Source organism: Patagioenas fasciata, chromosome 1 (genome assembly GCF_037038585.1).
Source record: "Patagioenas fasciata isolate bPatFas1 chromosome 1, bPatFas1.hap1, whole genome shotgun sequence".
NCBI classification, from domain to species: Eukaryota; Metazoa; Chordata; class Aves; order Columbiformes; family Columbidae; genus Patagioenas; species Patagioenas fasciata.
This window is the reverse complement of record NC_092520.1, coordinates 113,588,161-113,615,638: the sequence shown is the minus strand read 5'-3', so window position 1 is coordinate 113,615,638 and position 27,478 is coordinate 113,588,161. Positions and strand designations below refer to the sequence as shown.

At 38.2% G+C, this 27,478-nt stretch overlaps 1 protein-coding gene across 4 annotated transcripts in view; it reads left to right on the top strand.

The window, feature by feature from the left end:
- The window catches only part of TBL1X (transducin beta like 1 X-linked), a 201,492-nt gene that overhangs the window by 42,536 nt on the left and 131,478 nt on the right, over nucleotides 1-27,478 (top strand). For 3 of the 4 annotated variants that reach the window (XM_071813032.1, XM_071813023.1, XM_065841357.2), the window contains one exon: nucleotides 16,500-16,572. The exons of the other annotated variant lie outside the window; for it this stretch is intronic. The gene's annotated coding sequence lies outside the window, so the exon portion shown is untranslated. The remainder of the gene's footprint in view (nucleotides 1-16,499; nucleotides 16,573-27,478) is intronic. 4 annotated transcript variants of the gene reach the window in all.

Below are 27,478 nucleotides of genomic sequence, written 5' to 3'. Positions count from 1 at the left end.
AAGAGTTTTCAGCTGCCTACTTGCCTTAGAAATCTGTCCATTATATATCATTTGAACTCCATGTTGGAATCACATCATATTTTAGTTTATGCCCAGAAAGGCTAGCAATTTCAGTATGCCTGTTTCACGTTAGTGTATTGAGTATATATATATATATATATATATATATATATATATATGTAGGCTCTCACTGTTCTGGAATCGTGTACTGCTGGTCCATCACGAGCTACTAATTGCAGAGATTGGTAGAAAAACCTCACGTGTGTATTTCAATGTCCAAGATTCCCTGAACCTTTGGTGTATAATTCATTACCAAGACAACTGAGAGTTTGCACTCAAAATGACAGGATAATATTATACTGTCTTTGTGAAGTCTTGTACTAGGAAAAGAATAAACAAAGGACTAAAGGGCTGGAAGAGGGAAACACCTCCTCCACTTTTCTACCATGGCTTGTTTTGGTTCCTTTTTATGTTAAGGTCAAGAAAATTACTCTCTAACTGACAATATCTAGCTGCTTCTTTTAATTTATAGCATATAGGATGGCTAAATATAGGAATGCACATGCAATATTAATGCTGCTGTGAGACAAAGATACACTCTTAACTCAGCCTGATCTGAAAATAATAGAAGGTGAAAGTTGAAAGCAGTGGCACTCTGCAGCAGCTCTGGAGAGGAGAGGGATTTAGCTGACATAGCCTTGATGCAGTACTGATGAAAATGTACAGAAAACTGAGCATCAGAGATAGCAGAGAATTCTCCATTTCCAGTTGCCCAGTAAGATCTTAAGCACAATACATGCACTCTTCGAGGTGAAGCAGATCTCCTTGTTACTTTGAAACTGATTATAGTTGCAACTATAATGTCACGTGGTAAAACCATGACTTTAATATGGGGGTTTCTTTCTTTGGTTTGCTTTTTGCAGAAGTGGTTAGGGTTTCTGCTTGTGTGTTCCAGCCAAGTTAAGTCACCCACTTGTTTGTTCAAAGTGGATAGGGTCAACATGACTGTTAGACTGCAAAGATTTTCATAAAGGTTGTTTTGCCGACATGCAGAAATACTTCCTGCAAAGGATAAAATAGCTGAAGATAGGAAAAAAAAAAAAATCTAATTTCCTTGGGACTTAATAGGATAGAAATTTTAAACCCATGATTAAAATTTCTGTCTTCCTGTGTTTCTAAGCATTTTGCTTACTTATTTTTTCTGAGTCTTTGAGAGGAGGCAACTTAGAGGATAGGAATCCAAAGCTGAAAAAGTTATTAAAATAATACACTAAAAATATTCAAAGGCTTTAAAATAAGTAACATTAGTGGAGAAAAAAGAAACCCAAAACATATCATTGGTAATTGCTTTTACTTCAGTAAGCTTCCCTTGAAAAGTTTCAGTGTTCTCAGTATGTTGAAATGAGTGTGGGTATCCTGCAGTGAAGCAATTTGGAACAGAGTCTTTCTGCTCTCTTTTTTTCACGTTTGCCTTTCCCATCTCAACAGGATTTACCTGAAAACAGTACATTGACTTGTCTTTTTTACTATCTTTTGCTAATTGTCAGTATTCCAACATTGACTTGGTATCTGAGATTGGGTGGAACTGACTCAGAGCAGCATCTGGCCAGTAGTCTCTAGTGCAGGTGAAACTGAAAATCTCTCCTTTTTAAAGCTCTTCTGTGTGTATCTTAAGTTATTTACCAATGTTTTCAGTGAAGTTAATACCTGTAAGAGATGATTTGGTGTTAATTACACTGAACTGTAGGTCTTTCAGATAGCGTGGGTTGTGTTATTGTTATATTGACATTTAGGATAATTGTGATGTATACTGCCATTAGCATGCTTGGTCATCAGGAAGGCATAGAGGTCCTGAAGTAAACAGTATCTTGCATACTTTTTCTGTTGCTCTAACTAGATAACAACCTTTTATGGCCCATATTTTTTTAATAGATGTTTGACCCGTATGTCAGGTAACCACAAACCAAAAACCTAATCCTGCGAACACCAAAGCATGCGTGAAACTTGCTCACATAAGCATTTTTACTGCCATGGAGATTGCTGAGGTGAATAGCGATTCATTTGCATTTGTAGTAAGAAATCCATGAGCGGCATCATTGGCTCTCGAAATTGTGAAGGTGTCTGACAATTATGCTTTAAAATATATTTTATCTTTATATAAAGAATTACTTCAGGAGAAAGCACTCCTATGTGCCTTATCAGAAACTATAAGAATTCTCCAAAATGTTTCTTTTCAAAGCCTTTCAGAAGTCTTACTATGCAGAGTATGCCTCTCCTCATGTCTAGACTAATTTTCAGAGGTCCTGACAGGGCTGTTTAGTCTGACGAGCACCACAGTAGTGCATTAAATAAAATATACATAGATTAAAATTCCTATGAAATTACCTTTTTAAAAGATTTTATTTCTTTATGAGTAGGTCCTACATGAATAGTGTAAAATTGTATTTCAGAAATATTTATTCCTCCACTCTTTTCTGCTTTTAATTAGATTAGCCTAGTTTAATACTTGGGCTCTCATGCACTAACAAAAAATCCTGCACCATGTGGCTGGAACTGTATCAGGAGGTATTTAGGTCCAACCAGTTCATATTAGGAGTTACTCAGTTTCTAAGTAATGCAAATGTTTCTCCTGGTATTTCAACAAAGCTGTAACTCTGTATCTCAACATCCAGCTTTATGTATTAAGTAACTGGTACTCTGTACTATGGATACTTCTCTGATACTTAAAATATATTTCCTTATAGTCAGCGGTGATGTGTCCCTAAGTGGTTAGATCTATACAATGTAGAGGTTCAGCATGGTTGGGTTTTGAATTCCCAATGTGGGCAACCTTGCCAAACATCACCTGTGATATTAATTTAATTTATAATACTGAATATTTTTGCTGGGATGTCATGAATGTCCTAAAAAAGGTGGGAGACCTGGTTTATAGTCTGCTGCTCAGTGTCTGAGTGACCAGCTGATTGTACGAAATCGTAACTGCCTGTGCTGTTGCTTTGATGCAAAATGCAAGACAGTAAACCGAAGGCAGTGATTCTGATCTTGTGTGTTTTGCTTTTGATTTTCTGAAGAAATTTAAATTTACTGTAAACTGATCGAAGTTAAGCCAAAAATATTACTGAAGTGATGCCCATAGGAAACCTGGTAGAATACCACATGTAATATATTTTGAGTGTTCCTCCTGTAGTTTCTTGCTTCCTTTTTATGGCCGTTGATTAGACAGTATAGTTTCTGGTTTGCAGGTTATTATCCCACCTGACATTTGAATATGCTGAGTCCTTATCCTATGTCATACTTATGCTTTCTCTGACATCATACAAATACATACATGCCACTTTCACAAAATTTCATTCAGCAATATATGTTCTTCGTTGTTCATTAGAAAGGGCTGTGCTGTAAATAAACATATGTGTTGGAGCTTTAGATTCCCTGAATTTAAAGGGTGTTAGGCTCTTTAATGTAGCCACAAGGTCTGTGTTGGGCCTATGCTTTTTTTTTTTTTCTCCTGATAGTTTTGATATATAAGATTCTAAAGATTAAAAAGTGATGAGGTCAGTCAGAAGGGGCAAGTAGGACTTTATATACTAGAAATGGAAGTATTGACCATAATTGAATCTGTTCAAGTGTGTTGTAATTTTAAAAAAACTCTTGCATGCTAACATCAAAACCAAACAATGCTCAGATGTAGATAATTCAGTATTGAAAGAACAAGCACCATAAGGCAGCAATGCAAACTTTCTTAATTTAGTCTTGTAACGGTGTATCACCCCTGGCTGGTTTGGGTAATTTACTGTAAATCACTTTAATTCTTGTCCTTCCTGATAATACCATACCACATTGTCAATTTGAAACACTGCCTGCTGATTTTTACTTGCAAACTACAGTGTTTCTCTTACCATGTATACATTCAAAGATTTCAGTATGTATTTGTATGCATGCAAACTATATGCCTTATTTGCAAAAGTATCTTGGCATATGTATTTTCCAGCTAGGAATGCAAGTGGATTTGGCTGGTAGGACTTTACAAGAGGTACATGCATTTGCATTCAAAAAATATTTGAAATCTTGAAATCATGCTGGTTTTCTGCATGGAGATTCCATATTAGAAATAAAAAATACACTTTTGTTTTACCAGACTTATGGACTCTGAAATTTTAATATAGGAACACTATTTTTGTAGATCCCAACTGGGAAAACATCAGGAGATAGTTGTCCTGGTTTTCAGATGACTTTTTGTCAGAATAAGTGTGCACTCAGTCAAAAGTGTATTTTATATTCTATGTGTCATAGACCAACAACCTAACCAGAATTGTGCCTGAGATCCAGTGAAGCATAACCTTTTCCCTTATGAAAACCAAAAGGGCCAAACCGATACATTCCTATCTAGCTAACAAGCGTGCATGGCACAGAGGACAGAAATCCACCTTCACAGCCTGGGGCAAATTGTGCTACTGCAACTTAATGCAGCGCTGGCTGTTACTGCAGCTTCAGATGAGGTGGGTCGTCATCAGCCCTGGCATAACGGGCTATATGACGGCACTTTCATCCCTTCAGTTGTAAAGTAAAAGACGCTTTTGAGCCACCTCAGAGTTATTTTTTCCCTGCTGCTGGGCAGTTAGCTAGGTGTGAAGAATATCTACCCCTCATTGTAACTGAGTTGGCTCAGCTGGCCAGCAGTAACATGCTAGGTCATGTCGATTCATTTCTTTCCAGTCCATACCTTCCTTCAGTGGTGCATGAAAGTGCTCTGAAAGCGTAGGTATCTATAAGGTGTGTATATATTTCATCTGTAGAAGTGATGTTGTGAGTTATATTAGTCCACAGTTTCTATGAGGTAATGCTTGAGGCTTTGCACAACTATGCTCTTTCTAGTGTAGCACTACTATTAACATTGCCTTTGACACCACAAGGTACTAGCAGAAGTCATCTCATCTGCCTTAGATATTTGTGATCTTTTTTCCCTTACAAGTAATGTGTTCATCTGTGGAGGACATCTCATATCGCAGATCTAAATGGGAAATGGTTGAGGCATACATGTGATGATGGGTGAGAAAGAGAAACCAAGTTCAAGTATAACTAGGATATCTATTTTCTGAGAAGGGGGGGTAGCATGTTGCTTGACTAAAGTGTTTGCCTGATTTACCAAAAGACTCCCATGTCATAGCTCAAAGGATACTGCTGGCTCTGCTAGTTGCTTGGAAGAAAAAATATGTTTTGGAATGCAACCGCAATGCATGCATGACATTTCTGAGACAATTAAGAGATCCTGAGCTTTAACAGAGAGTAATTCATGTTCTGTCTAGTTTTGATAACGTTCATGTTCTTGGCAAACTTTTCACAAAGATAGGTTATTAGTAGCATTAGGAGTATTTTATTGTGATTGTGAAATGGACACTGAAGCTAGTAGCTACAACACACTGCCTTGAGCAGGAACTACCAAGCTTCTTGCTTGGTACCAGTCACCTCCTTTGTTTATCATTATTCTTTGAATTTGCACTCCTGCATATTTAGATTTTTTTTGGTCTTTTTATTGTGAGCTGTCAGTTTCAGTGTTATCTGAATTCTAGAGCAAGAAGAGCATCCAAATTATAAAATCAGAATCCTTTTCAGGAGAATATGTCAGTGTAAACACGAGCTTTGGTAGAAGTTGTTATAATTAGGCAGCTTTCACTCTGGCAACTAAGAGTAACTACATGTGGGAGGAGTTGGCCTAACACCTAGAAACTTGTCTAGATGGCATCACTACAAAAAGGCACTTTCAGTGTCAGCTGAAGACATGAAGATGTGAGAAGTGAGGAGGTCAGTCCAATATCAGGGTGGGTGGAGATTTGGCCTTTCTGAGTGTCTTCTTGTGTAACTCCTCAGCAGGCTAATGCAATTACACATCCATAACCATTGATTTAGAAATGGTTTTTGAGTGCAGGCACAGGCATTTGGTGTGGAGTAACAGGAGTGCCCTTGTTGCTGCGCACTGTAGAGTTCATCTGTTTGCCGCTAGTGTTTGGAGGTATATGTTTAGGATGGACAATCAGAAAGTCTCAGACGGGTCGTGCTAGTCTATATCTCAATATGCAAATATTTAAAATGAGAAGAACGTCTATTAACATCGCAGGATGTTGTGTAGAAGATGTAATGGTTGTAGCAGTCTGAATGAGGTAAAGTGCTGTGATAATGCCACTAAGATGTCTCTAATCCACCAGTATGGTGCAGCTGTGCAAAAGGCCAATGTGGCTCTACAGTGCATTAAGCATGATATTTTTTTAGAGCAAGGGAAAAGTGCTAATAGCATTTCACAAAGCCTTCTTGGGACCTCATTTGGAATATTGTGTCCAACACTTTTCCCTTACAGTGAACAGAAAGATGGACTTAAATTAGAACAGGTGCAGACAGACTACTAGGCTGGTCAGAGCTACAGAGTATTAATCTTTCAAAGAGCGAACTGGAAAGCTTTTGTTGTTTAGCTTAGACAAATGAAGGTGAAGAAGGGATACAGTTATTATTTTGTAAATAAATGTAGGGGTAAACATCAGCAATGAAGGACTGTTTCAACTAAAGTATAACCAGGTTTTCTGGTATTAATATTATAAATTGGTCCGGAATGAATTTAGGGAAGAAATTATAAGAACTTTCCTCACCATTTCTTCTGAACGAGACAGTGGGGCAAGGAACCTGTACCGTTTAAAGCCTGAGTTTAGTAAACTGCACAGGAGATTTTATTCTGGAGTGACTATAGAAAGTTACGAGACAAATGTTTGGATTTGGAGTATTGAGGTCTCTAAGGAGTCTGAAGGGAGGCTGAAATTGTTTGTTTTCATTACATTTATTTGGCAGTAACAATGTGCTTCAGCGTTTCCAGTGATTGCTTGTGGATAAGTATGTTTTTTCTGCTCATCTCCCAAACTCTTTAATAACAATTTATTTTACTTGTCCCCTGTTCTATCCCCCATCTTCTCACATTCACCATGGAACTGATAACAGGATCTGTGATCAGGAATGAATGACTTCCCCTGGGGAGACAGAGGATAAAATAGACATTTTAATTCCTTTTTGTTGTGTGATGCATGGTGCACTTCTTGTGATCATTTAGGGGAGAAGCTGTTACTTGGCAATTGTTAAAAAAATACGCAGCTATTGCAAAGATACAGAATACAGACAGAGCCCTCAAGCTCCATCTCTCCCTCTATAGTATTCTATAATTATAGCCTTTTCTACAGCTCTTTTGCCTTTTGTAAGGTATTGAGAAGCATTTTGTGATGTTTAGGGCACATGGAGCAGATACACTGTGGAAACTTCAGAAGTGCACATTTATCGTGTGGTTGTCCGCAGTTGCACATCCGCCCCGAAGAGACCATCCTGTGTCTCTGAACTGCAGAGGCACACGTGGAAATGCTGTGTCGGTGATCCAGATGAGGGGTCGTGTCCTTTCTGCTACTCAGACTTCGCTGCGGAGAAGTTTTTCTGTCATGTTGTCTGAAGGATATTTGTATTTGTCTCCTACACCCCAGAAGGTTTGTTTCCATCAAGTGGTGCCTTGCTGTTCGGTTGTCCCTCTGCCTTTGCATTTTGCAACATTTCTGTGAGAAAACGGATTTCCAGGGAAATTGGCGTGTCGTTAGACCTCAGATTGAAAGGGGAAATACAGGAGGAAAATGAGACGTGAAATTCTTTCTCAGGCTCTAAGTTTGGTTTTGAATTGAGTAACCAGAATGTGGTCAGGAAGTGGAGGATGATAAAGAGCAGCACTTCCATTAGGTTGTCTTGTTTTTCAGCAGGCCGTGCAGCCTGGGAGACATGTAGTGTTTATAGCGTATTCATGGCATAGCTGCTTCCTGGTAAGTGTGCAGCAGGAAAAAGTGGTGTTCTTAAATTAGTAAGTGAAAAAGCAGATGGTAGAGGATGGACTGCAGCTTTCTAGATTTTATTCTGGACAAGATTTAAAGAGGAAGTTTCTTTTCAGCATTTCATTGGAGGGTCGGATCAAAAAGTAAAATCTGATTTATTGGCTATATTGTGCCACCAAACATTCACTTGACTGTGAAAATGGCTCTATGCTTTAGGTGACTATCGTCATAATAAAAATCGATTATGATAGGGAATGACTGTAATGTAAACCTGAATATTTATAAAATGTGTTGTTAGGCAGTGGAGGACTCTTAAGAAAGCAAACTAGTTGAGTAAGATATTATTCCTGCTTCTGCTGATAACTTGCCATGTGGTTTTACGTGTTATTTGAAAAGGAGACAATTTTTAATAGCTCATGGATGTTATAATTGGGGCTAGCTGAACATGACTTTTGTTTTCTCCCATAAAATGACTGTAACTCCAATTTAGGATGATTTCTGATTCAGAAATGAGTTAAGTTCAGAAGAGTGTACTTTAAGTTTGGCTAAATTTAATAACCAGTCTTTCAAAAATCGTAGGCATAATATTTATAGTGTAACAGACAGTAACAAAACTGTATGTGGTTTATAATTTACTTTGAGATCAAACACAGAAAACACTCTAGGGAATACATTTTAATGGAAGTGGCTTGTACTGTGGTAAATTTCTTTCCGGTTCAACACCTTACAGGTTGTCAATCTGGGGGGGAAAAAATGCACTGAGACCTTGTCTTTCGTGTACGATGGCATGACAGCAACTGCGCTGTTTACATTTAAACTATCAGATTATCTCTAATACTTTCAGATGGTCTGAAGCAAACTTCTAGTAATGCCCTTCATGATGAGTTCCTATAATTAATAGTTCCTGAAACTACCAGGCAGCACTTCCTCACTCCTGCAGCTCTCTGGACTGTGAAGCTCAAGGATCAAAGAAATGTTAACTATGTTGGCTTTAGGCTGTGCAAAGTATAAACCCAGATCACTTGTTTGCTGAGAAGTTCTAGGACTTGTCTGTGTGAGCAAGTTAACTAGCATCGCTCAGGCTATTAATTGCTGTAGCAATCACACTAAAATCCTCTTATTCTAGTAAGAAGAATGTTTCGAGGTGAGCTGGGTTCTTTTGGATGAAGGTTGTTAAGCTAAAAACCTATTTATTATGAAAAACAAAACCGCAAACAACAAAAACAACCAACAAACAAAAAACCCCATCAACAACAAAACCAAAATACCCAGCAAAAATGAAATACATGCAAACATACCAAAAAAACAAACAAAAAAACCAAAACCAAACCAAGACAACGACAAAAAACCCAAACCAACCAACCAAACAAAATACACCAAACAAAAACGCCCAACAAACTACCAGACCCCTTTGTGGAAGATTTAAACTAGTACAGTGTATGATTCTGTCACCATTATACTGGTAAATTTCTGTGCTGGGAAATCATTAGGTAGTAAGAATATTTATTTTCCTTCAGTCTTGCAGGTTTTGGGGAGGCCCAGGCACTTGTGAGGTGTAGATAGGGCAAATCTTGGCTTCACATGGGTAATCTGTGGGGGAAAATGGCAGACTTTCATTTGGAAATTATTCTCTTGACCTTTCTGGCAAGGAAGTATGTGTGGGTGAATGAAGTGTCTTTTTCATCTCACTGGTGATGGGAACTAGAATGTAAACACTGCAGTAGAAGGGATGCCAGGAGCTTTTGAGCAGGAGGAGAAAATAAACAGATGAGAAGGTTTCCCTAAAGTGAGTGGACGTGAATACTGAAATTCACTTTATGGCTTTTGGTCGGTTTACTAGTGTCTTGTTCATGTTGTTGGGTTTGGTTGTTTTGTTTGGGTTTTTTTTGTTTATTTTTAAAATCAGCATCAATCTACTACTAATAGTTACAGATATTTACGTTACTGTTATCCTAACAAGCAAACAAATGCAAAACATGCTGATGAATAGGAGAGACTCCAAATACCATTTTATGAGAAATGTTTAGGATCACCGGTGATAACTGGCTTCTTTGAGTTACAACCAATGGATTATTTAGGTTTTGAAGCCTAGTTCCAAGGGCACGATTCATATTGACAGTCCTTCTTCCATGCGGTGTGACAGAGGTGGATTTGCAGGGTCAGGCCATACTGGTGGCAGGAGCCAGGCTAAATGAATGTACAAAATTAGAGAACAAGAAATAGTACAACCTTAAATATATTTGTGTGACTGACTGAGACCTCTTTGGAAGCAGTAAGAATAAATACTATTTTATGTTATCATGACACGTACCTTTTGATGTTGAGTGCTTATCAGCAAGATACAAGTATTTAAAATGTTTTTATTTCCCTGTTGCATTGGGGTTCAAATAAAGATAATTAGATACCACTTTCAGCAGTAAAGTGTACTTACCACATTGTGGCTTAACAGAGAAGGAGTGATTTATTTGTAAATACTGCATGCATTGATGATATTGTGTTTATGCTTAATGTTTATATATCAGATGCAAAAAAAAGCTTATTGAAAGACTGTCTTGTCATAGTGTACATAAATATTATCCATCATTTCTTATTTAAATATAAAAAGTAACTTCAGTCTACTGTATTTCAGATAAATTGAGAGTTATTTGTTCTTCTTAGTTTCAATGTTGGAAGAATCAGGATGCAATAGAAATTCCACTTCAGCAGACACTTTCTAGCGCTGAGTCATTCATTCATCGGTACTCATTAAGTAAAGCATGCTGTTAGTAAATGGCTACTCAGTAATGGAGTAGCAGCACAGGAGGAATATGTGCTTTCTTCACTGAGTCTACATCATTTCAACAGAGGTTGAGTTTTTTTAAATCAGGAAGATGCAGTTGCACAGATTTTGTTACAGGCTGTGGGGATCTTAGAGCTTAAACCGCCAGGCTGTATGTGAATATTTCCTCCTGAGCAGAGGCTCCCTCCTTTCCCCAGTGAGCAGTTGCCTCTGCTCCCTCACATGTGCTTGCAAACACAGCACACATGCACCGCTCAGCCTCCTGAGTCCTTCAGTGCTTGGCACATTGAGGATTCAGGAACAGAGCCCATTAGTTGTTTGGGAGGAGTAGGATTTTGGACAGCAGCAGGGCACAAAGGCAGACAAGAGAGAACTGAGACAGCTGTTGTCACCATGAAGGGTTGGGATTGCATTTGATGGTAGAGAAGCCTGGATCTGTGGCTCTGTTAGAGAAAAGGAGTGATGTGACTGACTACTGTCTTATCATCATGAGAAGGGGAAGTGTAGTGGCTCAGAAGAAAAAATGGAGAAAAGCTGTGTGTTTTTTTGCACTATTTAGAAATAGTACGATTGGGAAAGAACTGCAAGTCTTAAGCACAGGGAAGTTTATGAGCACATGAAACAAAATGGAATGTGAAGTGTGCCATGAATATATGACACTGTGTGTATTTAAATGAGGTGGGGCTGGAAGAAGAGGGAATAATACTGAGAATAAGCTTGGGATAACAATTAACAATGGGTCTGGTTTTAAATCCAGTGTGACTCATCTAGATTTTTATTTTTCCAGAACTATTGTCTTCTGGGAGATCAGCATACAGGTTACATCAAACAAGTTTATAAATCCTAGGAAACTCATTGCAAAGATAATGTGGAAGATTAATCTGAAGTTTTCACTTACATCTATTTAACATTTTGCTTTATATTCACCTCTGATACACCAGTCCTGAACTGTATTAAAACACAGGAACAGCTCCTGCAGCATTTGCAGCACATGTGGTTTGTGCCACCAAGGTGCTGATTATACTGTGCAGAAAGGCAACTGCATTCTTCATCATTTGAAACATGAGTTGTATTTCAGTGAAGAAATTATGGGGAAGAGGTGACCATGGGGAGATGAAAGGAAGAGGAGGAGCTGTGTGAGATAGGAGATGGTATAAAATATGGGAAAAGAAAGAATAAGGTAGAAGGCCAGATTAGTGGGAGGGCAGACAGGTTTAGGACACTGATCTGTAAATCCACGTTAGAAACATTCCTATGGCTAGCTGTTAATTTTTCTTGCTTCCAAAAAGCTGGGATCACCTAACCTATACTAATCTCTATTAAGGCTTGTATTACCTCTTCCAAATATGCCTGTTACAAATAAGGGTGAAGTCATGAGGTAATCCAAAGAACTATTTTTGTGTACTCAAAGGTGGGAAGAATGTTCTTAAAGAAATTCTCATCACATTTTAATTTATTATGTACTTGTGACTTCTGTTTGTGTTGATTTCCTTCCCTATTGTTACCAAGCCAAATATTGAAACTCTTCTAAAAATAAGACTTATGCAATAAATCAACTGTCTTTTAATTTGCTTTGTTATTTCGCATCTTGAGGGCATCAGTCTCTCCTAACTTGTTTGCCAATGATACCAAACTGAGTGGGGAAGTGGACACTTCAGAAGGGAGAGTGACTCTGTGGGAAGACCTGCATAGGCTGGAAGAATGGGCTAACAAGAACCTTAAGAAGGTCAACAGGGACAAGTGTAATGTCTCGCACTTGGGAAGACATAATCCAGGAGTGCAGCACAGGCTGGGATCTACTGGGCTGGGGAGCAGCTCTGTGGAAAGGGACCTGGGTGCTTTGGTGGACAACAAGCTCAATATGAGTGACCAGTGTGCTGCTGCAGCAAAGAAAGCCAACAGGATGCAGGGCTGCATCAACAGAGGCATCACCAGCAGAGACAGAAGTCATTATCCCACTCTACTCAGCACTCAACAGGCCACACCTGGAAAACTGTGTTTGGTTTTAGCCCTTACTATACAAAGAAAAGAGGTGGGCAGGCTGGAGAAGACCCAGAGAAAGGCCACAAAGATGATCGAAGGACTGGGAAGCCATCATATGATGAAAGACTGAGAGAACTCAGTTTGTTCAGCCTTGAGAAAAGACTTGGGGGAGACTTCATCACCATGTTCCAGTATTCAAGGGGTGGCTGCAAAGAAGATGAAGCCTCCTTTTTTACAAGGGGTCCCATGGAAAAGACAAGGAGCAGTGGGTACAAGTTACTCCTGGGGAGATTCCGATTGGAAAAGAAGGAAATTCCAAGACGGAAAATTTTCACAATGGGAACCATCAGCCACTGGAATGATCTCTGCAGGGGAGTGGTGGATTCCCCAACATCGGACACTTTTAAGATTCAGCTGGACAGGGTGCTGGGCCAGCTTGTCTAGACTGTGCTTTTGCCAGGAATGGTTGGACCAGATGATCTGTGGCCCCTTCCAACCTGGTATTCTGTGATTTTATAATTGTGTAAAATAACCCTAAATTAATTCTTAACCCTTTTAAGCTCCTCCCCCACAAAAAGGGGGAATGTTTGAGGCAAGACAGGAGGATGCCTTTGGTTGATTCATACTTTATGGGAAAAATAGGTGCAGGTATGCTATCATCTACTTTTCTTCCAGTGGAAAAAAGATAAGCACACTTATCCTTGGTAAATAGTGCCAAGAAAATCCTGTTCTTAATTTAAAACTGTTCCTCCCTCCTCCCCGCAATACTTAATATATTTGACTGAATGAAGAGCTGTTTTGTCTTCAGAAAGAATGGCTTAAGGACGTACTAATAACTGTGTTAACTGAAATGTAGAGTGAGTTTAGATTGAGATTTAGACTCTAACTTTATTTGGGTTCTTCGTAGGTTTTTTTTTCTGTTTTGTGTGTTGTGTGGTTTTTTTTTTTTTTTTTTTTTGGTTGTTGTTTTTTTGGTTGTTTGGTTTTTTTTGTTTTTTTGGTTTTTTTTTTAATTTAGGAGTAGATGGTATTAATCTAGTATGAAGACTGAAGTACCTACAGTCCACAAGGCCTTCCTACAGCAGCCTTGACATCTGAATATATAGGTGCATGCGTTTTTCAGTAGCAAGGGATTTAAGTGCCTAAAATTCTACTTCTGTGCAGACAGCACTGCTGGTTTGGATCATCTCCTGCCCAAGTCCTTCTGGGATCCTAAAATTAAGTGTTCCTGCTGATCAGCCCTTGTACAGATCTCTTTAATGCCCATCATTGGAAGTGAGTTCTGCACAAAGTGTAGCAGGCATGGCTTATGGGACACTAGTCACAAAGACTCTGTGGGAACCAGGAAGGGAAATGTGGAAAAGCTAGAGAGCTGGTTGTGGAGAATAAACCTGAAGATCGCCAGGGCAAGGGACAGGCGCAGGAGGCTGAGTGGGGGAGTAAAGCAGTGAGAAAAGCACTGGAAGGTGAAAAGTAGTGTGGAAGAGCCAGCAGATCTGTGAAGGGGACAGAAAGCTGAGAGATGGTGCTGAACTTAAAAGGAGAAGTGAGGATGTGAGGGCTGGAAGCTCATGGGAAATGGGGTTCTGCTTGCAGGGAGCAATGTGTCATATGAAGTTGGTGAGAATGAAGCAGTTACTGTAAAGAGGCAGGACTGAGATCAGACATAGGAGACTGAGCCTGATAATAAGGAACATGACAGGGGTGGTGGCACATTTCCCTGGGACTGACACTGGCACAGCTTGGATGAGAAGGAGAGGGGGCGAAGTTGTGAGGGAGACTCTGGGTGTCTGTGCTGAACAAGGTGGAGCTTCTCCTCTTTGCTACTTACTGTCTGCAAAAGAGCTGGAAGTTAAACCAAGTTCAAAAAGCTGTCTTGAGTAATGTTGTTAGAGTTACAAAGAACAAGCGCTGCAAAGCTGGGAAGGTGAAGAATTAAGGTTGTCTAGAATATGTTAACTGGGCTCCATTGGACATACACTTTATGCTATAGTTTTAAACTATAGTATCTCAGAGTCATATGATCTTTTCAACTGGAGCAGAAGTGTATGAAGAGTGTGTAGCAAAGGAGACAGGTCTTTGAAAACTTGCTTTCATTTGCTGTAGGAACTTCAAGACAGGTAGTGAATGGGGAAGCGTGCCACAAGAAAGTTATGGCAAATGAAGATAACTTCCCCAGGAAATTAGTTTAAAGTATTCTAAGGCTAGCTACTCTGATAAATGAATTTTAGGAATCTCTGGTTGAAGGCTAAAGTCTGTAATGCTTCTAATTCAAAAGTTTCATTCTTTAAGTTCGTAGACCATGAGGATCATACGACATGCTTCATAAGAACTGTAATGCAATCTGTTGTTACCCTGACAGCACCAAAGAGGAACTCTGTGTCAGAACCAGTGTTTCTGTCTTCCCAGTGCTGTTCTGAAACAACACAGAATAACCTGGAGTAGATAAAGTATAGAGCTGTGCTGTGACCATATGCAATTGAGTTAACATGCAGATTTTCAGGTACTCTCATTTCTTCTAGCTACTGTGTTCACTGAATGAGGTTTGGGCCCTGTAGAAAAAAATTGCACGTTATGACCTAATAAAAATCATGTCAGACTGGATATGAGCAAGAGGGCACACTTAACTCAAAATCTTTAAAAAATAAAAATAAAAATTGGGAATTCTGAAGTCTTTACCTTAAAAATGTGTTAGTTTCCACCCCATCGGATGCCTTTGTTATTTTGAGATTTTAGAGTTGTTGAGGATGTAGATGTTAATTTATAGCTTGCCTTCTGTTTTTTTGTTTTGTTTTGTTTTAAATAGTGTGTTTTCCTTGTATTTATCCTGGGAAAATCTGGATGCACAAAGTGCAAAGAAAACTTAGAAACTAGGAAGCATAGTTACAGTCAATTTTTTAATTTCCCTTGACTTCTGGTGAAATCTTTGAAAAACCGTACCTTTCTTACTTTTCCAATTTATATATTTACTTGCATGGTGGAGAAGATGAATTCTTTTTTTTTTAATCCAATATAATCGTAATTTTATTTTAGGTGAACTAATTCCATTTTATGTGTTTATATTCTGACCATGGTCAAGAGTGAGGCTGGGATTACTATTTAAAGAGACTAGTTTCAGTGGTTGTGTCATACCAAATGTCTTGCTTTTCTACTCTGTTATTGTTAGATGGGCTGCTCTAAATTAGATGGTCTAATTCTGGAAAATTTGAATATGTGCAGATGGACTTCTGTGTCAGCAAAGCCACACTTACTTAATTGGAGCTCCATATGTCTGCAAAAATCAATTCCATATGGTTGAATAGCACATTATGAAAATGTTTCTTTAATTCATACTAGTGCCAGAAGAAAGTAGACTAACTTATATTGTTGAGCTCTTCCTTACCTAAGTGACAGTGCACCTGTACGCAAACCTTCTGTCAATTTTAAAGTGGTAATTGAATACATAGGATTTTCTTGTCGTATGTTAACAGTTTTAAGGTAGCTTAAATCTGTGGCCAACAAGGCCTTAACTGTGTTGCTGTCTGTCTACACTCCTGAAGCAATGATCAAATGTACCTAAATCATGCAATCTTACCTTCTACTAGGTCAAATATACATGAGGTTTCTCACAGAAAACTCTTTTATTTGAGGTTGTGCTGAGTGTAATGTATATATATACACACACACACGTGTGTGTAGAACTGGTCAAATAAAACTCAGTCTTTTTGCAGGGGAAAAACAGCTTCGAGTTTGCTTCTGGTCAAGCAAATTGATGGGAAATAATCCTATTAGAAAAGCTGGAGATGTGAATTTTTAAATTGCTGACAATTTGGACCCTAAGAGTTAATATAATCAAGAGATGAACTTATGAGGAGTTATGTAAATTAATGTTGTCTTTATTTTTTTATTGTACACAGGTACCTAAGGATAAAACTGGCCTGAAGGAAAAATCTGGGGGAAACTGGGGAGCTTGACTGTTCTTGCACCTGAGTAAGTGAATGCTTAGCTGGAAATCAACTTTACAAAGTGTTGAAACTGTTAAATATTTTTCAGCATCTCTGTTCCTAATCGCAGGTCTGTAACTTGAGACAATACCTTGGCTTTTGAATTGAAAAAGACTAGGAGTACTAGAGCTAGTTAAAGGAATGTTGCATAGAACCTTCAGTGCTTAGCGATAGGTTTGCTTTTTATTACTGCCCTTAAAGCCTCCATAAATTTAAACATGGATTATATGCAGGTTTTCTCAGCATTTTGGTGCTTTGCCTTGTCAGTTTTTTGAGACTAATTTCTGAGTCTGAATGACTTCTCCGTTTCTTAAAGTTAAATTTGATCTTGCTGGTTTGTGATGATAATGAGGCACTGAGATTGAGCAGGCCTGAAATTGTAAAAAGGGGCCAGGTTAAGTATGAGGTCACCAGAGGATGAAGGCTGAGAAGACAACCTTGTGGTGGCTTAATATGGTTGTCTTGGAAAGGGTGAACACTCATTTCATGTTGTTTGAGACAAAAACTGTTGTCTTGGTTGGATTCACTTCCATTAAGATAGTTGGATTCGCTTCCATTAAAATAGGACAGGGACAGCTTTTCTTCATCAGCTTTGATGGGGCATGTGGCAGACATTTCTAGGCATCTGATGGTCCCCAGTCCCAAATCCAGTCTTGACAGGTTTCTGAAAAGGGAGGAAGAATATTTTTTAGTTATCCACCTGCTTTCCTTTCCTGGCAATCCAAGCATTATTCTGGTTACAATAAGTCGTTTTACATGTCAAAAAGGTACTTTGTTGTATTATTTAATGTGTTTATTTATTCATACATATTCATGTATGAAATGCATGTAATATTAACAAGCAGATAGTATAGTATTGCATGAAACTTCTTTCTACTGGTAACATATTTGTAATAATGGGCAAATTAATTGAGTTTTTTGAAACAATGGCCAGAGCTGGAGCATTTCTTCCTGCTGGCATTTATCACACTAAAAGAATTATGTTTAGTTTTTTGGTAAGTTCAATATCCTTACTGGTATCTACATTAAATTTTACAAACTCTACTTATCAGCTGAGAGTCTCTTGATTTAATCTGATATAAACTTGTTATCAGTGCATTTTATTCCAAATCTCTGCTGTGGTTTAATCATGTTTTTGTACTGAATGCATTAACTTATAAATTGATATCTGTCATGTCACTGCATAAAAAATATATTTCATTTTGCTGTGTTTATCTCTTTGCGATAGAGGAGTAGACAAAAAAGTCTCTCATTGCTTTTGGTATTAAAGAGAATTAAATATGGAACTTAAAAATACACTCGGCTTTGTCAGTTATACACACATAAGACTCTTCATTCAGAAACACATTGTGGCAGCATTTATTATAGCATTATGATTCTTTGATTTGTATGTTAGGAAGTGAGTCACAAATAATGCCTGAAACTGTATTATAAGTAACTGGTTGCTTTCCTGTGCATTTGCAGTTCTCATTGAAGTTCTGGTTCTTGCAAATATCATGCCTTATCATACTTGCACTCATTGTGCATGGGGTTAGGAGTTAGTTCTGTGGACTAGTGAACAGGTGAAAGGTTTATTAAAGAAGTTCAGTATTCTTAAATGATACTGGCGTGTTTTGAAATCAAAATTGGCTCAACAGCTCTGTTGTAAATCCAGCAGGGACCTTCAAGAGAGGTTTTTGCCTTGTTTCTTTTAACTTCTGTACTAACACACAGCAAATGTTTTCATTTATTTCCTGTGTTATCAGTCCTACTCTGAATATTTTACTCTATTGCTTTTGACAGTGATGAAAGACAGGTATTTCCTGACCTTTTGTCTTTTGGGTGCTACATGAGCTCAGCTGTTCAATTCAGGAATATTTTCTTCTCCTGTCTCGTTCCCATTTCTTCATTTAGAATGCAGCACTAGAAATCCCACGTGCAATTGCAATATTTTTGGAATTATAATTTCAATGTTGTGATTGTGAACATGAGACAGGAGCTCACCTATCCAAAAGAAAAGTGGTCATTCTGCTGGGCTTGAGGATTTGTAGGAGTAGTGGCTTCTGCCTTGCCAAAGTAACCATGTCAGTGTTATGTTACTTTTTACTTGAAAATTGTCCTCAATTGCTTGTTTGAGGAAGGCCAAAGTCAAGAACAATTGAACTAAGAGATGGGGATAATCCAATTAAATTGTGTAGTCTATTTCTTTATGAATATAGGATTGATCTGTACTCTAATTTAGGTGTTTTATCCAGTGTATTATTTGCCAGTTATTGTAGTTACTTCATCAGCTACAGATTTTCTCATTCAGACTTGAAATTGAGTGCCCTGGGGCAAGATTTTTTCAGTTAAGCATGGAAATGGCCTGGCCTTGTTTTTGAGAGCATCCTGCACATAGCTGTTCTTGTGCCTGGTGTTGTGGAAAGATCAACGGGTTTGTGCAGATCTGCGTCTGGGTTTGAGACAAGATAAAACACATCCTTGACGCAACTCTCGGTGTACCATGGTGTGTTCTTTTTCAGGGATCAGGGGGTCATAGTCCCTGCTGTAGTTGGAGGCTCAAGTGAAGCCAACTGGCTCTGTTGCTGCGGCCTGTCGATACTCTAGGGTGAAGCTCTTCAGCTTCTTTTAGCAGTTAATTTCAGGGAGATGGTTATTATTTTTGTAGATCATAAGCGTATAATTTCTCACAGTTTTAAAAGATACCACAGGCTCTGGTGTTTGTAGTCTGGAAGTCTCTGGGGGTTTAAAACTCTTTCTCTACAGTGTCTTTCTCACAGAGATCAATGAAGTTTCTAATTAGAGTTGTATCAACTTAGCATCTACTGAAATCCTAAAAAAGCTGATGTTTGATGAGACAATTTTAGAAGGTTTTTTAATCTTATGAGAAATTTTTGATTGAGGATTTTGTTTGGGTTTTTTTTTTAGTATTTTTGAGAGGGGTTCTTTGTTATCCTGGAAGTGGTGTTTGAGTAATGGAAAGTTCCAGTAGCTGAAATTTTAATAAAAGGGAACAAAACAAATTTATTTAAACAATTTTAGTTATTAAAGTAGCTTGTTCTCAGCTAACGGAACTGTAGTTGCAACCATCCTCAATGCTTTCTGTCTTTGAAAGACAACTTACTTTGATCAGACCTGAAATGTTGATGAAATGTAATCACAAAATTGTTTTGCCCGAAGCAAAGTGTTGCAACCTTTCATTGGTGTTTGGAAAATTGTACATCACTAAATTTGAAAGGTACCAAAGTCCCGTGACTGGCCTCAGCATTAAAATACATAGTCACTTCTGCTTTATGAGGCTGTAAACTGGATAATTCATCACTAGTGGGGATGTGGAGGTAGACGTAGGCTTTCGAAGAACAATACGTTATATTACAAATTCCTTTGGAGGGGGAGTGTTTGTTTTTAGGGATTCCTGGAGAGTGGAAGCCTACTATGTTGGTATTGTGTGTGTAATAAATCATGTGCTTTGCCTAGGTTGTGTTTTTTTTTTCTCAAAGGTCTAAGACCATTCAAACATTCTGTCATAACAAGAGTAACAAGTAGTATCCTCTCTGCAAACACAGAACAGGGGGGAAAATTATTATTTTTTTTTTTTTAAAGTGTAATATTCTCGCCAGCTATATAAGTAAATTGTAGTGTCCCACAATTCACATGAACAGCAATACAACTGTATTGCTGTTGTCTGACTAAATAACAAGAGATGAGAAGAAAAGAGAGGATGACAAGGGGGATATATATTGGAGATGGGCATTGTGTTATGAATGAATTTCCACTGTGGTTTTATTGGGGGCGGGCGAGCTCATTATAGGAGGCTTCATCTGTTTGCTGCTTTTCGATATTTAGAAAGCATCTTTAGTGATCCTTTTTTCCAAACCAGCTCATGCAGTAACTGGCAAAACAGAAGCAATTAGCAGTGTAATCTCAAAGGGAATCTCAAGCTTCACTTTAAGTGCAATGATTAAATCCACTAAAATGATAACCATTGCTGCCAAGAACTCCTGTAATTGGTCACTAATGTATTTTGTTGTAGCAGTCGATAACTACTAGATTTCATGCATGTAATTAGTAATGCATACACGTTTGGTCAGTAAAATTGAAAATCCTAATAACTGAGGCTAGAGAGGGTGGGAAGGAGCACAGAGCTGGTGAACTGAAATAGTGCTGTGTTGATAGTACCTAACCAGAACTGTATGCTTCAATAAAACAAGTGTCCTACTGTGCTGGAATACAAATGGGCTGTCTGTGGCAGGATACAGCAAAGACGTTGGCAGAGAGGGATTTGAAAGCTTCTGGCATAATGTAATTGAGTTGGCCATTTCTTTAAAGATACAGCAAATTGTTTGCTGTGGCATTCATCATCATAAGGAAGGTCAGACAGCTTGCTAAACATATGATATTCATAATAAAAAGTAAAACGGTGACACTTATATTTAAGTACAAATCATGTTACCATATTTGTAAAAGCTGTGGAAATGAATGGGAATATTTTTGGTGGCACAGAGGCATTAGTAATCTAAGTAAGGCTGTAATTCAAGAGGAGAAGAGTCAGTCAGGGAAAAGACCCCCAGAGGAATTCAGCTAGTGAGCAACATATGATCCCCCTGACTTGAAAGGATAGTAGGTGTTTTGGCAGGAGTATTGCTGACTCTCTCTTTTGATCACTTCAGGGAAGATAAGCTTACACGATCTTATTTTTTCGCTTTTAAGAAAACAAAGGAAAAAATAATGAAGAAGAAGGACTTAAGGAAATCTTTAGAAAGAGACAAAATCTAAGCTGAAGCATTGCTGATTTTGTTAGTCGGTTATGCTGTGACAGAACAAGATGATGCAACAAGCGGTAGCATATCTGAGCTGTTAAATGAAATGCTCAGAATTGGTACACTGGGAAACCCCTCTCCAGTCACATCCAGAACACTGAACGTAAATCGCGGGATGACAGGGGCTTTGGGCCACGCAGTGATGCCTCTGCAAATGAGTAGCTGTTTGCTTTTAGGTCCTAAGACATTCAGGAGACTGGCATTTTGATTTCTTGCACCACTGCACCACTGATAGGGTTGGAAATGGGAATCAAAATAATTAGATTGGATATATAGATCCCAGCAAACCAGCTAAGAAAGCGGCTGGGTTGGGGAGGGCTGCTCTGAATTCTAAAATGTGCTGGTGCTTTCTCTATGAGAGGGCGAGGGTGGAAGGAGTAAATTAGAGTGCAAATGCTTGCCATTTACATTCAAAGCATGTAACAAAATAATTGAATATATGCTTCCTCCTATTAAAGTCTGTTAAAATCACTAATAAAATACATTAGCATTATATTAAAAAGAGAGCACAAATTTTCAGGTAATATATCTTAGTTACAGTATGCACAGTGTCCAGATAGGCAGAGCGGGAAGTGACCCTTTCTGCCATCTACGGCATTTCTCCTTGCTGGTACAGGAGTGTTCTCGTCAGTGCGTTTTCTGTTATTTTGTCCAGCAGTAGTTTTGCAGTATTCCCTCTGGCAGTTTTTTCACAGGCCAACAGTAGTTCCCCTCCAAAAAGCCCTTCCTGCCAGTCACTCAATATTTTCCATTAAAAAACAAACAAACAAACTAACCAACAAAACAACCAAAAAAACCCCTTCCATTTATTCCTTCTTGAGTTTCCATATCTGATAGAAAATTTCTTCCTTTTTCTGCTGTGCAAATTCCTCCTTTAGATATTTGTAAACTATTAATATTACCTCACTTTCTCATTTACCCACTTTGTCATTTTGCACCTGTACACATTTCTCTCTCAGACTTTATTCAAAAGGCAGTTCTTCAAGTTTTTGCTTTTTAGAGACTCTATTTAACCAGGAAAGTCAGGAGGCCAAGTCCTCCTAAATTTATAGAGAATGTATGTTTTCTCTGTTAGCATGTTTTCTGATGCTTTTCTTTTTTCTTTAAAATTCTACTATGTAGCTGGCCTGCCCATAATATCTCCTACTTCATTTATGGCTCAGTGCACTTTTTTCCCCTCCTTTCCTTTCTTATTACTTTGTTGGGTTTGTTCTCTTGTTTTGGTATCAAACTTGTTATAACTTGCATTTTCCCAAGTAATATCTTTTTGCTACGTTACATTTCTATTTCTGTGTTTCCTTTCTATTGCATTAAATCCCAAGTCCTTTTAGTCTCTGCAACTTCTATCTAGTCAAATGTTAAGCATCAATTCAAAATAGCCTAGTGGTTTGTGCACACGTCTGTGATGAGGAAAGTGACTGATGCAGATCTCAGTATCTCCTGCGCTTTGAAGCCAGATGTACAGAGCTGTGTCTCTGCTAACACTATATGATAACACATGCTTTAATATTTGGCTGCTTTTGCAGAAGCCTGTCGTGTGTCCTGTCCCTAAAACACTGGCTGAATTTGTAAGCAAATCCGGCAGTTATTGGCTCCAGTTGTAGTCACTGGAAAAATCTCGTTCAGCTGTTTCTGAACATCTTTGTTCTGAACTAAATACCAGCATATTTCTCCTGTTTCGCTACTCAGATTCCCAGGTGATTTTAGATGTCAGGTATTTTTATTGTGCTCTTCAGGTCATTATTTCACGTTATGCTACTCGATTGTAAAGATAGTGATGAGGAATAGCTACATGATGTCTTTTTGTTTTGGTCTCTGCAAACCCATAATATCTAAAACTCCTTCAGAAGTTGGCATTTGTGTATTTTGAGGGGCGCTGGGCCCATACTGTACAGCTTGCACATAAGTATACCATTCACTGATGTGATGTTTTGGTGAAAGATTACAAGACTGACAAAATGTGTATTTGCTATTTACATGGAATGGATGATATTTAACTAGTGTGGAGGTGTAATGTGGAGGAGCACTACTCATACCTGAAGCTGAAAGTGTTTGGACTTAATGGTGAGAGATCTTGGCAGTTCTGGAGGAGTTCATCTTTCTGGTAGGAAACTGATAAAAGCCAATCTGTTTTGCCAAATAGAGACTGAAATTGTGAGTTGGTCATTGTCTGGTAGTAAGTGTGTGAAGATTTATGATATGAAAAGGTTCTTTTGTTTCGAAGTCATGGAGATAAAGAGATGTACTGGAAATAAGCTAAAGGTAGAAGAATTCAAACAGGAAACAGACTTTGTTATTCCTCCAATAGTCATATCTATTGTAAAGCTGGAAAATAGTTGAAATTGAAATGAGGAATTGTCCCTTAGCTGAAATTTTTACATCATGTTCAGATGAATTTCTAAAATACAGATTTCTTTCAATGTTTCAAGGTTACATGCCACACAAGAATTGCACGTTTGAGTTTCAGAACTTGTGTTATTGAGGAAAACTGGTTAGATAATGTACTGGTCTCTTTTTGTCTTCATGCTTATGAAGGTCTTCAGTTAAGGTTAGGGCTTTCATACATGCAGATTATTTAGCTGAGATGATGTTCATGTTTGTGGAGGACAGTTATTGTGCAAGAAACTGAAAAAATAGATCAGTGGTTTGCCCTGCTCCAAAAGGTGCCTCTCTGATGCCTTCTGCCCAGTGCTGATGGTAGGGCAGATAAAACATACAGCCCACTTAGGAGCCTAGTAGGGACTGACTGATGTTCGAAGTTTATTTGAATGCTTGGGAGTGATGTTTTATAGAGAGAATTCAGAAAGAAAAGTTATTTTTGTTTTTAATAATGTTTTCCTTGACCTCTATCTGCAGTAAAATTGGCTGGCAGTATTACAGCTCGTCTAAACACAACACTTTATTAATGGCAATAATTCTACAGAAGAACAAATGGAGTTTGGGAGAAAAGAAGACATGAAAGAATTGTAGCTTTTTTAGATGAATAACTTGCTGAATGTGAATGAAGGCAAATGCCACTGACTTGAACAAAGATATCAAATTAAATACCTTGCACAGGTTCCATATTGCCTGTCTGAGAGGACTGCAACACTCGATCCTCCATGTTTTGACTACTGCCATTCAGTCAACAGTATAGCAGTGTATTTTACACGAACTGTAAAAAAGTGTGTTACACAGGTAATATTTTCTATACTGTGTTATAGTGTTAAATGGTATTAAATATTTCCTGCTTAATGTATAAATAGCCTCTGATATGAATTCTAGGTAATGGAAACACCTTATATATTTCACTACCACAGCATAGCATTTATTTTGTTTAGGAGACCTGCAGATGGCTTTAATCTCCTATTTTAAGATATTAAAATCATATGACGTAAACAGCAGGATGTGCCACATGGCTAACTTGATTGTGCTGTAAGTCAGAACAAGTGGAGCTGTTTCTTCCTTGTCAGGAAGACTCTTCTATGCTTGTTGTTGTCTTATCCTTGGTGATTGGAACCACATTTATGTCCTTCTTCTACAATAATCTTCAGAATTAATTATGTTCAGTGAATATCTTACCCCTTGCAACTTTTCACTACTAATGCATGTGATATGGGATGACTTCTTTAGCTGTGCAACTGATGAACTCAGCTCTTCATTGTTCTGCATTGTATTTGCTTTTGAAGGCCATCTGAAAATGGATAAGAATATTCAAATTATTTTGCATTTTCTGATCTCTTATGCCAACATGTGAAAACACGATGAGTGGTCTCCTCTTGTGAGATAGTATACGATCAAGGAGATTTTTAGATTCTTTCTAAACTGGTGGAGAAGTTTTCATTTGCACACAAACTTATGTGTAAAGAGATTCATATGGTTAGTTATAAAAAAAAATACCATGGCTGTGTAGCACTCAGATTTACCAAAGGAGGTGGTGGTGTGTTTTTGTATTTTTGAAACAAACCCCATTGTTTTTATGTGATCTCAGAGGAACGTGTGTTTGAAAATTGCTTTGTTACTGTAGCAAGTTTTTCAGGCTTTCAAAGTATTATTTCTTAAATTAATAATACCATTCTGCTACCCATGTATTGCTTGTAAAAATTGGGCTTGTTAGGAAATAAGTGACAGCACTGACATCTTAGCTCCCTACCTTGCGAAGTGCTTCCCTTATTTTCTTTTTCTGTGCCCCTCTCCAAGAACAAAAGCAATACGAAAATGCAGATGTTGAAAGGCATGAAAATGTGTTTAAAGTATTTTCCTTCTGTCTTGGAACAATGGTTGCTGACAGCAGAAGGCTTGCTTGTTAGTTAAAATTAGATTTGAATCATCAGTGTAATAGCAGTAGGAAATTGTAGGATGGAAGGGTGCCAGGAAGCCGATCCATAATACATCTACCCTTTCAGTGCACGTAAGGTGGACCCTAAGGGACTTCAGCTGGCTCCTCAGTTGAGCGAGTTCGCTGCATATGACAAGTCACAGTTACAGTTTTAAGCATCCTGAAAGCAAAATACTTTGTACCTGGGCAAAAAACACTTGGGTGGGATACCCAGAACGGGCACAAGCAGAACAATGCAAGATGGCCATTACAACTTTGCCTTCCTGTTGCTTCTTTACATCACGTTTAATTGGGCCCACACTCATTACCTCTCACTGTTTTTCTGGACTAGGGTTCGGGGGGGAAAAAAGAAAGTCTGTGTCTTGGGGCTTGGTTTATTGGGTTTTATGGTTGTAAAAACACTGCAAAATTTTCATGAGGTAGCTTTGGGTAAATTAGAGGACGATTCTGCTCTGAAGCTGCACCAGAGTCAGCATCATTCTACCTTATTCTGTTTCTTCTCAGCTGTTTTAAGGCAGTCCGGTACCCAGTGGCTTCCTTGCTATGATTATCCATTGGCTTTGCAGTAACCCCAGTCTGTGGAAGATTATGACCTCTCTATGCACCTTAAAACCATTCACAGAAATGGTTGTTATTCTGCTGATGCAGAATGCAGCTGCCCATTTAAATCTCTTTTTCTTACAAAGGGGCTGGTTATGTCTCTGCTGTGTGTGGGTTTCTCTTTCGTTTCTGGTGTGTTTTTTACACTTATTTTCATAAGCAGCTTGGTTCCTGATTACTTCAGGGAGTGCTTTTGCATGATATAATGGTAATGATATCAGCTGAAGTGCTAAAGCTACTAGTCCTCTAAATTAGCGCTAGTCAGAGATGGGAAAACCAAAAGCAGGATGGTGCATGGGAGAGGGCTCTGCTTTTGGAAATTATTTAGTTTGCTCTCATAACAAAATAAGAATTTTCTGACCTTCAGGTCATGCGGCTATTCTTGTTCTGGGTGGCAGAGTGGAATCAAAGTGGTTGTGAAGGAACGATGAAGGAGGAATTTTAGTTTAAGTGTTTAATGATGTTTAGTGCATTACTGTTCTCTTCATCAGTGCTATGAAGGCAATCAGACATATTTTAAAATAAATCTACATAAATAACTGGCTTATAATAATGCAGCATTGGTTTATAACTTCTTATATCATTTGTTTACATCTACTACATTTAACACTCTCTCCATTGTATGTGTGTATGTATCCATCTATCTGTATATATCTGGAGTTTATATATCTAATGTTTATTTATTTTAGGGAGACATAAGCAGTTTTACAGCTGGACTCTATTGTTTATAGGTATTATTTAATTGTTGGCAAATATTTGGAAGACACAGGACCACCATAGTTTCATGACTGTGGTATAGCAAACCTGATTGTCCCCAAAAGAAAATGGCGTGTTACCTGAGCATGAGAGGCCACCTTGAGTTGACCTGCTTGTGTGCTCAGCTTAGAGACTGCAATCTGTACTCCTGCACGTGTACCAACTAGAAGAACATGGGTTATATAGAAGATTTCGCTGGAAGTTACTGATGTATTTGTTTTTGAAAAAATGGAAGGGGATTGAATGATGGTAGAATGATGTCAGGGAGGCTTCAGGTCACCCAGATGATGGTGGTTTGCACAGCTCCATTGGTGGCTGCTCCTACTCTCTAAGATGTTTCCAGAAATGTAATTCAAGTTTTCTTTTCTGTACACTGAGTCCCTTATTTATTGTTACATCTTTGCTGATTAATTTAAGTG